The sequence below is a fragment of the Cyprinodon variegatus genome, unplaced genomic scaffold, assembly GCF_000732505.1.
Source record: "Cyprinodon variegatus isolate N-32 unplaced genomic scaffold, C_variegatus-1.0 Scaffold10, whole genome shotgun sequence".
In the NCBI taxonomy this organism is placed as follows: Eukaryota; Metazoa; Chordata; class Actinopteri; order Cyprinodontiformes; family Cyprinodontidae; genus Cyprinodon; species Cyprinodon variegatus.
In genome coordinates, this window is record NW_015150463.1 from 2102324 (window position 1) to 2118561 (window position 16238).

Genomic DNA, 16238 nt, shown 5'->3' on the forward strand with positions numbered 1-16238 from the left:
CTATCTATCTATCTATCTATCTATCTATCTATCTATCTATCTATCTATCTATCTATCTATCTATCTATCTATCTATCTATCTATCATCTATCTCTCTCAAGTGTTTTAATGCACTTGAATTACTGCATTTAAACTCAGGTGTTGGAAGACTGTTGATCTTTTAGCTTTTGCCTGACAGATGCATCATTAGCATAAATGTCGGTGGTTTTGATTGTCTGATGAAACACCCATGGACATTTTTGTCTAGTCTTCTCTCAAGCACGTCTCATCATGTTTTTGGTCATCAAACAGCCGGTTTAATGTCCCATTATCTTCTGAAAAAAAAAAAAAAAAGATCATTAAAGAAACAGCACTGAAGGTCCAAAAATGGCATTTTCCTGTCGGTATTTTCCTGCATGAATATTCAAGACAAATATGGTAATCATCAGAACTTATATGCATCAGAAGGATAATTATGCACATGTCATTTTTTACCACCTGCAATGTTAATTGATCAAACCTGAGAACAAATGTTTGAGCAATTTCTGCATGGAGAGAAAACCATCTGATAGTAGAAATAACAATGGTAGAGATATCATAAATTCTGCAATGTCAATGTGGAGCTGCAGGATAATAATTTTAGCACACGTTCACTTAATGACACAACACAATAACAACAGGACTGAACCGAAGAGGCTCTTCTATATAGCGTAGAAAAGATATAGCTGTGTGCTGCATGTTACATAAGATTTTTGTTAGGGAGAGGACGTCTGTGCCGGACAGATTAATGCAGCGGGACCTCAGAAAATCTGTACCTATTAAACCAAGATGAAAAACAACTAGAATGAACTTATATGTAGTAGCATGTTTTTAAACAAACAATGCTGAACATGAACAACTACCAGACAAGATGAAGCCATTTGAGAGTCTGTAAAGAGGGAGACCGAGATGTTGTCTCGTCGTTTATGGACTGAGCTTTCTGATAATTTCAGGATGTCACCGACTCTAGAAACATTTTCTTTTCCAGGTTTTTATTGATGAACATTTTACTTTGTGACTTTAGCTTTTACTATTTTCAGTATTTTAAATGTGTTGTTGCACTTTAAGATAAGCCCTTAACTGTAGAGGCATATTATTATTATTATTATTTTTAGCTTTTACTATTTTCAGTATTTTAAATGTGTTGTTGCACTTTAAGATAAGCCCTTAACTGTAGAGGCATATTATTATTATTATTATTATTATTATTATTAGCATTATTATTAGCATTTTTGTTAATATTAATACCTCTGAATTTGAACTTCATCTTTATTGTTAAAGTATGGTCACACTGCTTTCCCAAAGTCTTCAGTAGCTCATGCAAATTCTTAATTTAAATAGGCTAGTCTCCAAAACTCCAAACTGTTTTAAATTGTGCAAGCGATCTTAGTAGACCATTAGTTGCACATTTATTTACTTGATTACACAAGCAATCCTAATAAATCTGATTAAATCCAATAACATTTACAGAATACAAGGGCTTGATTTGTTACTGTAAATTGTTTCTCCAGCTAAGAAAAATAATCTCAACTAATCAAAGAGCTTTTGTTTGTCCCTCAATACGCAGAACCAGGGTTGGTCACAGTTCTTTCAGTCAAACAAGATTCAACTCAGATGCTGTCCTACAAGTTTTGGATGCATCTCTGTTTCGGTATTACTAAATAAACAAATCCTTCAATCCTCTAAAGAAAACAGGTGATTATTTGCTAAAATATTCGAAAAGCAAAACAAACAGTTTCAAAGTCAAGCACCAAGCATGTTAAGGTGACTTTAACTTCATCAGTGCAGACAGTGTAGTATAAGATTAAGGTAGTTTAGTTTTAGGTCAACACTTTCAGATTCAAATCACTGTTTGACATGTCTGTAAAACTGTTAAAGCATGGCTTATAACGACATTCACAACATTAGCAAATTACTGGCAGGAACCAATGATATGGCAGCTTCTAAACATATGGAGCAACAGGCAGTTATTTATTCCAAACTTGGAGATTGTGTAAGGATGCATTTAATGCTTGCTTTGAAAAACTAAATAGAAGGTATGTTTATAGGTTAAGGGTTTATTTTGGTGAGTCCTAAAACTTCAGTGTTAAAAGCTTTCTGTTAAACATGTGGAATAAAATGAAGATAATAACTGGGTTAAGAAAACATTAACAATGAATATGGAGGGAGCAGGGGATCAAGGCATGGCTGCTTAATGCATGAATGATATGGCAATGCATGCATGTGTTGGCTGATGCTGATGCAAAGATAACCCTTGCTAATTTCGGCTGAAAAAAATCAACCGGACAAGGTATAGTCTATCTCTATAACTGGCATCATATGTGGATCTACTAATGACTATAGAGGTTATTGTCTTTTTCAATCTAGAAAGCATAATAGTATATATTGGATAGAATATTTTTACATCTTTAAATAAATAGTATTTATTCTTTAACAGGAAAACATTTTGTACTATTAGAGTTGTACTTTCTCAGTGAGCAGCAACGTAAAGTGCTGCTTACAGACTGAAAAGAAGATTGATGCAAAATTCAATAAATCCAGATATAGATTTCATTTACATAACCATAGCAAGGGAGTAAAATAAATGAAAAATCCAAATTACCCTTTAGGAAAGCCGGATAAATGCCAAACAGTACCGTAAGTAGGAACTCATCAAAATTAAACCTTAAAGATCATCTCCCTGGTGTTAAAAGATTTGCATTTGAATTGTTTTGCAAGATCAAATAATCATGAAATAATTGAAGTAATCCCAGGTGACATAAACGTAGAATCTCATGTTTTCCACTTTGCTCCTTTGTCTGTTTAGCTCTCCATCTCCCAGCAGCATTCATCACTGTACTTGAGCAGTTGGCAGGCGTAACAAACTCACCACCCACACAGCCTCACCGCCCACCCCTCCTGCATGCCGCTGGCCACTTACCACAGCCCTCTTAACCCTGATGGAGAGAAAAGGAGGGGTGGTAAAGTGAGCACTTATCGACAGAAAAAGACAAAAAAGAAAAAACAACTAAGCCCAGAAATGAACGGAGCAAATATTCCGTCGCAATCCGACCCAATTTACAACGTAATAAATCTAAAGGGTCGAATTGGAATATCTCCATGTTTTACTGTCATTACAAGCAACTTCCCTTTTAAAGTCCCAAATTGTGTACTGCATCTGTTTGACCCAAATATGTCCCCCGCATTGAAGTACACACATTTTGCTGCATGTAAAATGTTGAGTGTCCATGTATTATGTAGGCTTGTCTCTCCCAGGACATCTGTCCCACAAAAGCACCACAATAAAATATCTATTTACCGCAATAACTACCAGTCGAACTTTCTCTTCCTGCTAGTGGTAGATATATACCAGTGGATACATGCCATCCTAACAGAAGTGGGTAAATCCATAAATCCATAATGATATACTGTAGATCAATGTCCCAATCTTATATGGATATCAGATATCTGTCTGTAATCAGACAGAAAGACTAGAATCCGATTCTATCAGCCTTTACCTACATTTTCTGATATTGCTATACTGATAGAAACACTCTGCTTCTGTCTAAAGTTTATGTAACCATTAGTTAATATTACATGGATCAGTTGCTCTCATGCTGCTGTGGTTGACTATTGTTTTCTGAGTAATATTACTTGATCAAACTTTTTTATTTTTTCCAGCTTTTATTGTCATTACATTGTCACAAGTGCATTTAACCCATTCCCTTGGAGAGCAGTGGGCTGCCTTTGTGTGGTGCCCAGGGAGCAGTGTGGGGTTTAGGGTCTTTTGTTCAGGGACCCAGAATGGCAGTGGGGCACAAACTCGGAACCTCTGGATTTCCGAAAAAGTTCAAAAAACCACTGGACTTGATTTCCAAGGTTTGAAGACGTTTCGCTACCTCTCCAGGAAGCTTTCTCAATTCAAATGGATTGCAAGCTCTATATTTTTTGTAATGTGATAATTTGAGCAAGTAAAGGAAGTTCCCATACCGGGAGTTGAACCGGGGGCGCCTGGGTGAAAACCAGGAATCCTAACCGCCAGACCATATGGGAATATACATTTTTAACATTCCACATGAGAAAAAAACGAATAAAAGTATGAATAACTTGGGCAGACATCGGTTCCATACCAGCATGGCTCAGTTCTCAAAGTGAACAACTTGAAAAAATTTATTGGGGCATCCCTAAAAATTGTAAAGGGTTAATACTGACTGTGATAAACCTCATTACTCCTTATTATCTCACAGCTTTTTTTCCGGCTTTAGCAGCAGCTCCAGGTACCAGGTCTCTGTATCACTTCATCCATCAGTCTTCCACATTGTTGAGTTGGTTCACTCTTCTTTCCAATGTTGCAGCAAATATCCCAAATAATTAGGAATACTATAAGGTCTTTGTGTTTATATGCCGTTTTTTTTTTTCCTCCCACCAAGTATGTTGCCGTCTAATGATCAAACCTTTCTATTTTGGTCTATTTGATTATTTCAAAAGCCTTTATTCAGGTGCAGCCTTGAAGCCTAAGATTTGCTCCCATATACTTTTTCTTCTGTCCTTCCTAACAAGGAACAATTGTACCTTTTATTTTTGTAATTACCTTATCAAATTATAAACTTAAACTTTTGATATGCTAACTGAGATCTCAGATTGAACATAATTTCCTTTCTTTTTGCCTTTGATTAAATGTTAAAATTATTGTTCAAATGATTAAATAAGTAGATAGAATCTGACCTATTTACCCTCGCACTTCCTTTATCACTGTCTTCGAACTTTTTCCATCTTCATCCCAGATTTTTAAACCTCTCTCTTATTGACATTTTCATCCTTGCCATCCTCCTTTTCTTTTTCATTATCTTGCTTGCAGTCTCTGTCCTTACTAGTCTTTTAATTTCTTCCAGTCCTCTCTCTTGTTTTTTTTTTCTATTTCTTTGGCCTCATGACTGGAAGACAAATGAGTTAATGCTTCACTGGTGATATATAGCCTCCTTTCTGCCCTCCATCGTCCACCCCCCCGAAGGGAGGAAGCATGGAGATCTGCAGATACATATACTGAATCAATAGTAGTCAGAGTACTGCCTCCCTTTCCAAATATCGGTGTCAAGAATTGATAGAAGATCTTGCAGTTTCCATATTTTGGATCATGGATTCACTTTGCAAAAACAGGAGAATAAAATAATTCACTAAAACTCTGTACAGCATGTAACTTATCTTAATATACCCCACGAAGCTTGTTTTAGCTGTTCTATAGATTATTAATACTGTTATTCATGCTTTAAAGATTATTGCCTTTCAAACCGATTGATTTAACTTAGCAAATTATATAATTATATTTCCCTGTGCTGTTGTGTTGTGTCTAATCAACAAGGGTTATAAGTAGTTTTCTAGTTATCATGTTTCATCATTTGATTTTAAATTACTTTTTTAAGTCTTTAATCTATACATTTTATTAGCATTAGAACATGTTGGCATAGTTATCAGGGTTTTAACAAGGGATGCACAAATTGATTGCTTGGCCAGGTTTTTCTTAATTTTGGGAGATTGTTGCTCGGCTGATATCTGTATGTAAAACCGATCTTATCCATTGATATTATCTACCTCTATAAAGCGCTATAAAACACCCACTGTAAATCAACTTTAATTGATATTTTAGAGCCATTTTTTCACAACTATTCATTGTTTCACTGGTACTGATTATTATTTTTCAAGATAATATTATAATATTGAAGGTGTCTTGTGATCTTATAACAACTTAAAGTTTGAGTTATAAAAAAAAAATCAGTATAGGTGCAAATCAGAATCGACATGTCAGGGCTTTCAATGATCGGTGATCAGCCAGAAACGGTGTATCTCTAGTTTTAACTCAACATTTCTCTGCTTTTTATTTGGCTTTTCTGAACTTCTGAGTCAGATGGTCAAGCAAATTACTTTAAGACATTTAGAAAGATTGTTTTAGAGAGATAAACATGCATTATTTTGTAAAATAAGGTAACCTTCGTATATCAATGAACAGAGGTTGAGAAGGCTAATGAGTCGTGTCAATATTTCATTAAAAAACAGCTTCAACGTCAGTGATTAAATCTGGCTTTGCCCCTTAAGAGGTTTTCTGGTTAAAGAGACATGACAGAGTTTTCTAATGATACTGCCACCTGTGGCCAAAGCACAGACCTGCAGGACTCTTCTTCTTCCTCCTTTCGTAGCTTTCTCCGATAAGGTTTACCCTTTTCACCTTGCTTCTGATTACTGACGCTGACGCTTCAATTGTTTTTTAGGTTGGCCTCATTTGACATGGAAAAGCTTGACCTTGCATCCACAGAAAGAACAGGAACCTCTTACCCAAAATAAATTCAGGGAAAATATGCTTTAGGCTTATAGATGCATCTGCACAGAGGTGTCAGTTTGCTCATCAAACACATTTAAGACATAAGGGGTTCAAATAAAAAGGCTATTTTGAACAGATTGTTCTGTAAAAGCTTATAACACTTCTCTGTAAGGAATCTGCAGAGACTTGCTCCATTTCTCTCTTTTTATAAACGATTCTTTTCGGGTTGTCACATTTTCGTGCCTTTTGAGTTAAATCATTTGCTTTTGATTTACAGAAAATTATGCCTGATTCTTGGTTTCTGTTACGTGTGAGGCACACATGACCCCTTGGTCATCAGAGGTGGTCAGCAAAAAAAGATGGACAACAACTTATTTGAGTTTAATCCCTATTCCAGAGAACATCCTCAACAACACATCACTGATTAAATCCAGGCAAATTATGTTAATTGAAGTCACCTTGTATGTTGATGACATACAACATTCCTCAGTTTCACCTTATAAACCTATCCTCCACAGTGTTGAATATCAGTTTCGAAACGGCTTAAAGTTCACTAGCCACTGACTGTAAAATATTAATCCAAATGATACAGTCTTAAGGGCTAATCATGCTTGACACACGGACATTCCACATGGAAAATGAGCCTGGAAGCCCAAAATGACGTAATTTGGACGAGCGGACCTTGCGGACGCTTCAAGCATAAACCAAGCTTTATCATGCTAGATTCATACCAAGTGGGTTTTGATAGTCAAGGGCATCTGGTTTACACGCAAATATTTGTCTCTAAATTTGACCAGTTTTCATAATTATTTTAGCAGAGATGCTTAACTGCTTTCACCAATTTCCCATATCTGGCATAAACTTGCTTCAGCAGGTTATTAATCACAAAAAAACAAACAAAAAGAGAGTCATATTTCTGAATGACCTGATGAGGGCTACTGTTCTACCATCTAGCTGGTAAGGATCCCAAGCTTTTCCTAAAATTAAACCTTGAAGACTTATCAGTCACTCTTATCAGTCAAGTGCCAGCCAATCAGGAAGGCACCTCTTTCTGATCCAATCATCTTTCAAGATCACCTTCAATTAGCTTCTGCCCAAATTTCACCGACCCCCGCTCCATCTTCTACCACTCCTCACTCTAATGCTATGCATTGTTCCATGTACTCCTGTTTATTCCAGCCCAAGTGTCCGGGCCCCGGGGGGAAAGACTACTCTAATCCTTATCCTAGGTTACTCATCCAAGTGAAAATCAATTCACAGAATCAAAGGCCCCGTCCACACGAAGTCAAAACGAACAAGAAACGCTAATATTTTCCAGAACGTTTGTCGTAAAGACGGAGACGTAAAATAAATGTGATCGTCCACACAAATACATGAAAACGCTGCAAAATGTATGCCAGGCCTATAAGTGGCGCTGTGGTGCCAAAGTAAAAATAGGCGACGAAATGTTGGGCATGCGCACTAATATTTATACATGGTTGCCCTGCGGGTCCATTTTCGTGGTTCAGTCAAATTCAGGTGCTGAACTATGTCGTCGATATTGCTCTGTTCTTCCTGGAGATATTCCAGAAGAAGAAGATTCTGTTGTAAGCCCGACAGCAGGGTGAGTAGCATTAGCAGCAACCATTCAACACAGTACGGCGCCATTGTTGTTGTGATACTGTGTCGCGCATGCGTGTTTAGAGGCGACGCTATGACGCATGCGTGTAAAAAAATATGCGGTTAGAGCTTAAAGATGGAAACGTGAAAACAGCGTTTCAAAATCTTCCCACTCTGAAGGCTAAATAAAAAAAAGATTGTTTACAGACCCCCGAAACGCCGGCTTCGTATGGATGAGAGGCTGGTTTGGTGAAAAATTTGTGCGTTTAGGCCAGGGTTCGGCTTCGTGTGGACGGGGCCTAATCCTTATCCTAGGTTACTCATCCAAGTGAAAGTCAATTCACAGAATCAAAGTCTTCTGCCGGGGCCTGAGAGCCAAATCACTTATTTCAGTCATGTTAATAAAAATGTTCTAACTGGAGCTTTTCTCTCCAGGTTGAAATATTTCTTATTCAATTTGTTGAAAAAGCAAGAGAAACTTTCCTAACAGGGTTTTTGTTCATGGTATCTTGGCTTTATAGAAGAGAAATTTTGTATTGTTATGGATACATTTGTTTAGTTTTCCAATTTAGCATATGAACAACTAAAAGGGGCGAGAGAGATGCAAATGAATGACATTTTTGATGAGAACTGGTGGGAAAATATCAGCAGATGATTAAATGTCAACAAACCAACAGCTTCTTCTTCAGTCAAAGGCCAACATGTCGGCAGCGTTATATGATCTTTTGTCTTTCAGGTTCTTTTGTCCTTTGGCTGAATGAGTTTACTCAGGAAATGTCACCAGCTGTTTAGTTGCACTCCATCACCAGTCGGCTTTTCTGTGCCTGTCGTTGTTTTGGTTTTGTTTGCCTTTTTAGCTTCTAAGAGTTTCATGCAAATTATAGCTCCAGTGGTAAACCCTGCTGTTGGTGCCACAACCCTTTAATTATATCCATTCATAAGCAAATTTGTATTTTGTCTATTATCCACTTGAGCATGTTTGCATGCTCTAGCTGTTTGGCCCCGTTATATTCTTGTTATGTATTCTGTCTTGTTTTACTTTTATTTTAAATGTTCTACGTTTCATACATAGAATAGGTCTTCACTTATAAACCACTCTAGTTTACCATTTCTTTCCTCAATCTAGCTATGTCCGGATTCTTAATGAAAGAGTCCAGGTCCAGTTATCCCATGATTGATTTAGCTAAAAAAAAAAAAAAAGGCCAACTTTTTAACCACCTGCTTAAGTACTGATTATTTATGCCTCTCTAAATTGCTTAACCAAGAAAAAAAATAATCTCACCTTGCAAATAACTTTGTGTTCTTCGCTAAAATACAGAGCGAGGCACAACAATAATTAATTTATGTCTAAGAAAAGCTGTATTGTGATTTTTGTATATATTTATTTAAATATTGCCTTTACCTTTGAGCCTGGATCAACCATTGAACTCCAGTCGGCCTTGGCAGATGGCCGCTTACACTGAGCCTGGTTAACTGGAGGTTTCTTCCTGTTAAAAGGGAGTTTTTCCTCTCCACTGTCGGTACAAGCATACTTAGTGTGAGGGATTGATTTCGAGTTAATGAGTCGATGCAATCAACTGGTTTTCCTTAGATAGAAAACTTTTAATCAATTAAACTGTATGATCTTGTAAACTGTAAAGTGCCTTGAGATGACGTGTTGTGAATTGGTGCTATATAAATAAAATTTATTTAATTTAATTTAATGTCCAGTTTGGTGCAGACCACATAATGCATGTCATGGTTAAGTATCACAGGAAATCATCACAGTATCAAACACCAATTAAACAAAACCAGTCTTTCATGACAGTTGGAGGCATACCTCCAGTAAGCTTCTACTTGGACAGTTCTATAGCTGTGTGCAAACTTTCAGTAACTTGTCTGCAAGCTGTGTTCTCTTCGTGTTTCAATGTTCACAAAAACACGAGAATCCATCTAGTCCTGCTGTCATCCAACCATTTGAGAGCTACCCAAAATGGTTGGCCAGTCATGTGGCACTATTATATATGTAGGCGGGACATTTAGCTGTGAAGAAAGCAAGAGCTGCCGATTTCAGAGCCAAAACAAACATTGCAGAACAGAAGGATGCACTTGTAAATGCTGGCATTATATCTGCTTTGTCAGAATCCTCAATATTTTCAGAACAGTAGGAGTGCTACTAGTTTAGCTTTTTGTGGTTTCTCACAGAAGAATAATGATTGCATTAATTCTAATAGATCAAAAGTTGCTCCCTTTTTTTAGAGTTTAAGAGCTAAAAAAAGTTATTGACATATTTAAAGGGACTTGGACATGTTGGGTTTAAAACCATGAAAGCTTTTAAAAAAGTAACTTGACCACATCGTTATTTCAATCTAACTATATAGATATTGTCTTTGTGTATAATTACTTCATTAGAGGGATATTTTTGCTAAATGGTCAGTATCTGTGTATTCTAATTTACTAATCTAGTGTACAATTTATAACTGAAACACCAACTTTAAGTTTGTGGTGAAGAGCTCCAAGAAAAGGTGGTTTCATTGGCATTATAGTAAAATAAGATGATAAAATGTTGAAGAAGGAGAAGTTTCTAAATATAATTTGGATTCCATCTATTATGTAAATGTTGAAATGACGTCAAAATCCAGCTAGATTAAATAGCCTGCCAGCATTAAAAATTAAATCAGATCCTGCACAGAAATAGCTTGTGAATGATCATAGCTCATCTGTAATCCCAATGTATTGTTGTTATTCAGAGAAACAAGAATATATTTTTGGGTTTCATTTAAGTCTGAAATACGCAAGATAAAAATAGCTTTCTGACACAAAAAAACTGTCAACATCAACGTAGGCCAAAAAAAGAAGTTTCAGTCAGTGAAGCAAGCTCGTTTTTTTCCCTTCCAGCCTGTATTGAGGGAATAATTTGTCTGCAGGAAGTCACATGAATAAATAATGTTCTTGAGTGCTGAGATCGCTCGTTGGCAGATCTGAGAGCTGGGCATGTCGTTAGCAGGTCATCATTAATTTAGCCACAAACGTCTGCACCATTCATCTGCTGTCTTTGGTGAATTTGGCTTGGTAAATGGATTAAGTGTAAAACAGACAAAATGTGTCATTTCGGACGTACATGTCTATTATGCTCTTATAATATACAGTTTACGTAAATCAGATTATTTAGGAAGGAAGGGGAGTGGGGGCCTTGTGGTTAGGGCATTGCACTTGGAATCAAGAGGTTCTGAGTTTGAGCCCCACTACCACAGACTGCCACTCTGGGTCCCTGAGCACAGACTCTAAACCCCACACTGCTCCCGGGGGGCCGCACGATGGCAGCCTACTGCTCCCCAAGGGGATGGGTTAAATGCAGAGGTAAAAAGAATATGGAAAAACTGCATATAAAAAAATCCACAGGAAGTAAAAAAGATTAGCACATAGATCTTTTCTGTCCAAGTGAACTCTTAAAATAAAAGCGTGCACCACTGGCATTTGTTTTTAGTAAAACTTGTAATAGAACCAGATTTTTTGTTTGTTTTTTTTGCATTACAAGCCTTGTGATGTTACTACTGACATATAAGATTAAGAAGAAGCCTTTTTTTTTTTTTTTTTGAGTGAACAAACTATTTTATGTGTAATTTCAATTGCATGTTTTGTTCAATAGAAACATAACAATTACTAAACTGTGGTTTTAATGACTTTATGAGAATTTCAACAAGATTTTTTGGACCTTGTAAAGGAAATGCAGCTGTTGAACAGCCTGTCAGTTTAGGTTGACTTCAATGTTTTGGTATGAAGTTTTTATAGCCTAATCATCTTTCAAATCTCCTCACAACTTGCTTTCTAATCTGCCTGCTCTAACAAGCTTTTAAGGCCTTTAAAGATCAGCTGGATTAGTAGTGGTGGATAATCCAGGTCCAGGGTGTAAAAATCCTGTATAGTTTTCCTTCATCCTGTTAACTTAACCCGGTGATCAGTCTTTTTACTTTCTGGACCTTAATTTATTTATTTATTCATTTATTGTGCGCATGCGCGAAAGCAGCATGCTGCAGTTATACCGCTCCAGTTAAGTAATTTCCCTCTGGGATTATTAAAGTATTTCTGATTCTGATTAATTATTGTCCTGTGGTACTAAGTAAAATGTACACACATGTGGACTTTGTTTACTAAAGAGAAGAATTTGGAGGGTATTTTTTTTTGCTAAATTTTTAGTGGTATGTTAAAAAGTAATAGGCCATCTTTGTCATCTGTGAGATTGAGGGGCCATACGTAGAGTATGGTCTGTTTTTATTTTGTGAAGCAGGCCCCTGTAATGAAGGACTGGTTTATCTCCCTGTCTCCTGTGTGTTGTTTAATAACATGCTGTGAGAAGGGCTGTAAGATTGTTTAATGCCCTGTTAGGGCAGAACAGGCAGACCAAGACTTAGGTTTGATGTATTTATGTCATTTCTACAAGGGTAAATTATTTAAAATGCTACAATGATTAATTGCCTCCAATCACCTTTGTTAAATGAATTTATTCAGGTATATATTTTTTTTTTCATTTATAGTTGATGTCAAAATACCATGGACTGAAAACAAATTGCAAAAACACATTTCAGATTTACTTTTATTACATTTATTAAGTTTTTAGGGATAATATGTGATGGCCTGAGATGGATTCCAGTGGAAGGCAGCTTATAAATGGTTTTCCCTTACCAGAGGGAATTTGTGTTTAATAGAAAGGATCCTAGATATCCTCCCAATGGGAAATGCCCCAATAATCACAGTCAAGTTTTAATTCCAAACGGAAATACAGAATCCATTGCTTACTTATCTTTGTAGAAAAGCTACTAAAATAAAGATAAAAAAAAACCTGTGAAAAAACTGAATTCCTGGACAAAGACAATATACGCTTTTGTTTTCCTCCTCTTTTTTTTTACTCATCTTTTCTTGTTCAGTCATAAACACACCAAACTGACATATTCTCTACTGCCCATCCCCACCATAGTATTGCAATTAAGCACGATGCAGTGAGCCACCGTGCCTGGCCCCGATAACATTATCCAACGTTACGCACTGTTGCCAGCGCCTGGTTTATAAAATAATGATAAAGAAAATTAAGAAAGAGACCGAAGAATGATGGAGGGAAATGGTTTAGGAAGATGAGGCAAAGAGGAGGCTTACCCCCAAGCACTGATATCGCTGATTGTATTGTATATTTGACTCTGTGAAAAGGGAGGTTTATGTAAGATTTCAAAGCTCTTCAACTATCATCGGAACCAAAAGTTTATTATGCTGGAGAGCTTCTCCAAATTCTGGTCCAAAACTATCCGCCCACTGATATAGCTTTTATATAACAAACAAAGTCTGTGGAGTCTGGAGGCAGGTAAGAACATTTTATTTTATAATGCTGATAAATTGTGTCTGTGTTTCTTATTTGCAGAGGTGTTAGCTTTTTAGAAGAAAAGGAAGAATTATTATTATTCATTCCTATCTTGATTAGCTAAACAATGTATTTCTGCTGTTGTATTGTCTAAGAAAATTATAATGTTTTAACTTTGCAACAGCGAGAAATGTTAAATTTAGACTCCATGGGAGACAATTATCGGGTTTCAAGATGATAAAAAAATACTGTATGCTAAGGATGGGAACTGTGTCCTCTCCACAGGCGTTTTTATATCTGTATGTGCTTTCTAAAATAAAAAACAAACAAAACCAAAACTGTTAAAGTGTAAAATATACAGTACTTAAAAAGTTATATTTTAACCCCCACTGCCTTTGAAATGGTTTGATCCACCTACCTACATTCCCTAACTCCAGCAGAGACTCAGTCTGAAGGTGCATTCACACCGAACGCAAACTCTGGGCAAATTTCGCCCGTTTCATCTGCTTTTGATTGCCTTGATATTCGCCTAATAAAAGAAAGCATTTCCCACGGCAGGCGGAAGTGTCCTACTTCATAGACCTGCTGATCGTTGGTTTTACCTTATCGTGGCATCATGGAATTACAAGGCAACTGGTAGTGTTTTTTACTTTAGAAAGCTGGAAAAAAAGCTGTCGTAGTTCCAAGATTCACCAAATTCCCAGAGACGGAAAGAGTAATGGGAATACCACCTCCTCCTCCAGAGATTGGGTCTGGATGATGATCGCTTTATGCGTATCTGTGACCCTCTTCGGGGCTCTGCTGTCCTGCATTGGGATGAATCACCCGAACAATAAAGGGTTAGGTGAGACACCGTTCTGGGGCTCAGACTGGAGCTTTGGGAAATCAGTGCCAGAAAAGGGCAGAGAAAAAAACTGATCCAGAATGAGGCTGTCAGCTGTGTCAGCCTCTGGAAATATGGAATCACCATGGGAGATCAGCAGAGGCCCCCTCGGGGAATCAGTGCATTAGAGCGGGGAGAGGAGGCAGAGTGGGAAGCCTGCTGGGGAAACAGCAATGTTGAGAGGCAGGGACTGGCTGGGGGTAGATATATAGGCTAACTGGTCAGATTAGACTACTTGGAAGACAGAACGGGTTAGAGACTACGGCTGACTGGGTGTAGGACAGTGGTACAACTGAGAAGCCAGCATGGAACCAGAGCAAGGAGAAGTGTGGGAGATGAAAGGAGTACCACGGAGATTCAGCTTTCCCGAGCAGACATCGGCGGAGCTTGGGAAAGAAGACATCTGTCTTTATTACATTTTCCTAATTATCTGTATACTGTTCACCCAGTTAATACACAAAAAAGAGGCTTTCATGAAAACTGGTTCCAAAACTTTAAATGGTTGGAGTATGTTTCTCAAAAAAAAAAAAAAAAATGACACTCTCTGCTGCTTTGCATGTCTGGTATTTGGCTAAAGTCTCAGATAGGATGCATTAGTGAATGATGTCAGAAACTGGCAAATGGCACTGAGCAAGATTTAAAAATGTATGTGAAAAACATTAAAATGTATCTTGACAGACGGCTGTCTGGGTGCTCAGCACCCCTAAACCTCTGATGCTAGAATAACCCCTGGTCCTCTTCCTTGCTGACGCTGTTGTGCAATAACTAAATCTTTCCTTTATTCTATTACTGAGTCCTGGAGTCTGTCTCTGTAAAGATAAGAACTGCTTATTTTCCAGACCACATACACCACACAGACCACATAGCCTAATGCAGAAGATAAAAGCATAGAAGTGATTCATCCAGTTTGCATCTGGTCAGATGGCGCAGAGGAACAGCAGCCATCTCTACTGAACAAACAAACACTGAAAATATGTGCTATGTAATTCATCATTTGGAATACCTGAAATTTGATGATTTGCATGAAACCAAGAAGACATGTTGTTACTAAGAACAAATGATTATGTGCCAACTGTAAATAATAAAGGACGGAAAATTAAGCCGTCCTTTACATTCTGTACTATGCTTCTAAACAAATTTAGTTTCAACTATAGATTATTTAAGATATAATCTTGAAATTGAAACTGCTATATTATGTGATACTTTGGATTATTAATCAATAATATTTATATAAAAGTACCTGACAAGCTTTTATATGATGTGAGTCCCTACCAGTGTGCAAATGACTAGCCAAGGGATAAAGATGCAGGACGTTAGTCTCTATTTGTCCATTTTTTAAACAAGACCTTGATGCAAGGCGTTAAAATATCTGATGTCTTGGTCATGAGTGATGGTAGGATGGACTTGTAGATGGATGAATTAGGGCTTTGTGGGTTGTAATGCTTTTACTGCTCCAATCTGTCAAGGCTAACAAGTAGCCACGCCTAACATGCAAGCCTCCTAATTTACCTGTCTATGTTCTGACTTTTTACTATGGTCATTAAGATATTGATCCTTAAGTAAAGAAAGACACAAGCAGCTGAATCAAGCTTCCTACGTTGGGCGGCTGAGCTCAGCCTTAGATACAGGGTGAAAAACATCAGTCGTTTGCAGGTCTTCCATTGGTTATGAAAGTGTGTGAGACCTAGGAATGTGGAGGGACATCTTTCAACTCAGTTGGACTAATCTGGTTAAATAAAAGTTAGAAATAAGGGGGGGAAAGGCCTTTGGGTATCCCAGATTGAGCCGGAGTGTAGCTGTAAAGAGACCATTAACCAAACTATAGCACTATGTTTTAGTAATCCTTCTAATCATTTGACACATCACCATTAGTCTAAGCAAAAAAAAAGAAAAAAAGAAATAGCCTTTCTGTAAAAGAATATTACATTTGCTGTCTTGATACTTTTTTTTCCTGCAGGTGGGATTTGGACCGCCCTGTCTCTCTGTCTGATTTCCACCTGTGCAAACACCTCACATCAAAGCACAGTTAATTAATCTAAAGTTGTTTTTTCTCTGTTTGAATTTGCTCAGATCTTTCTCTGTTATTGTTGCAATGAAAATACTCCCAGCTTTTTCTT

General features: G+C 37.2%; 1 protein-coding gene and 1 non-coding gene across 2 annotated transcripts in view; one reads left to right on the top strand and one right to left on the bottom strand.

Annotated features, from left to right (window-relative positions):
* Window positions 1–16238, top strand: part of cplx2 (complexin 2) — a 45324-nt gene that overhangs the window by 10608 nt on the left and 18478 nt on the right. The window lies entirely within an intron of this gene.
* Window positions 3979–4050, bottom strand: trnae-uuc. The gene has a single exon. It is a non-coding gene; the product is annotated as a tRNA-Glu (tRNA).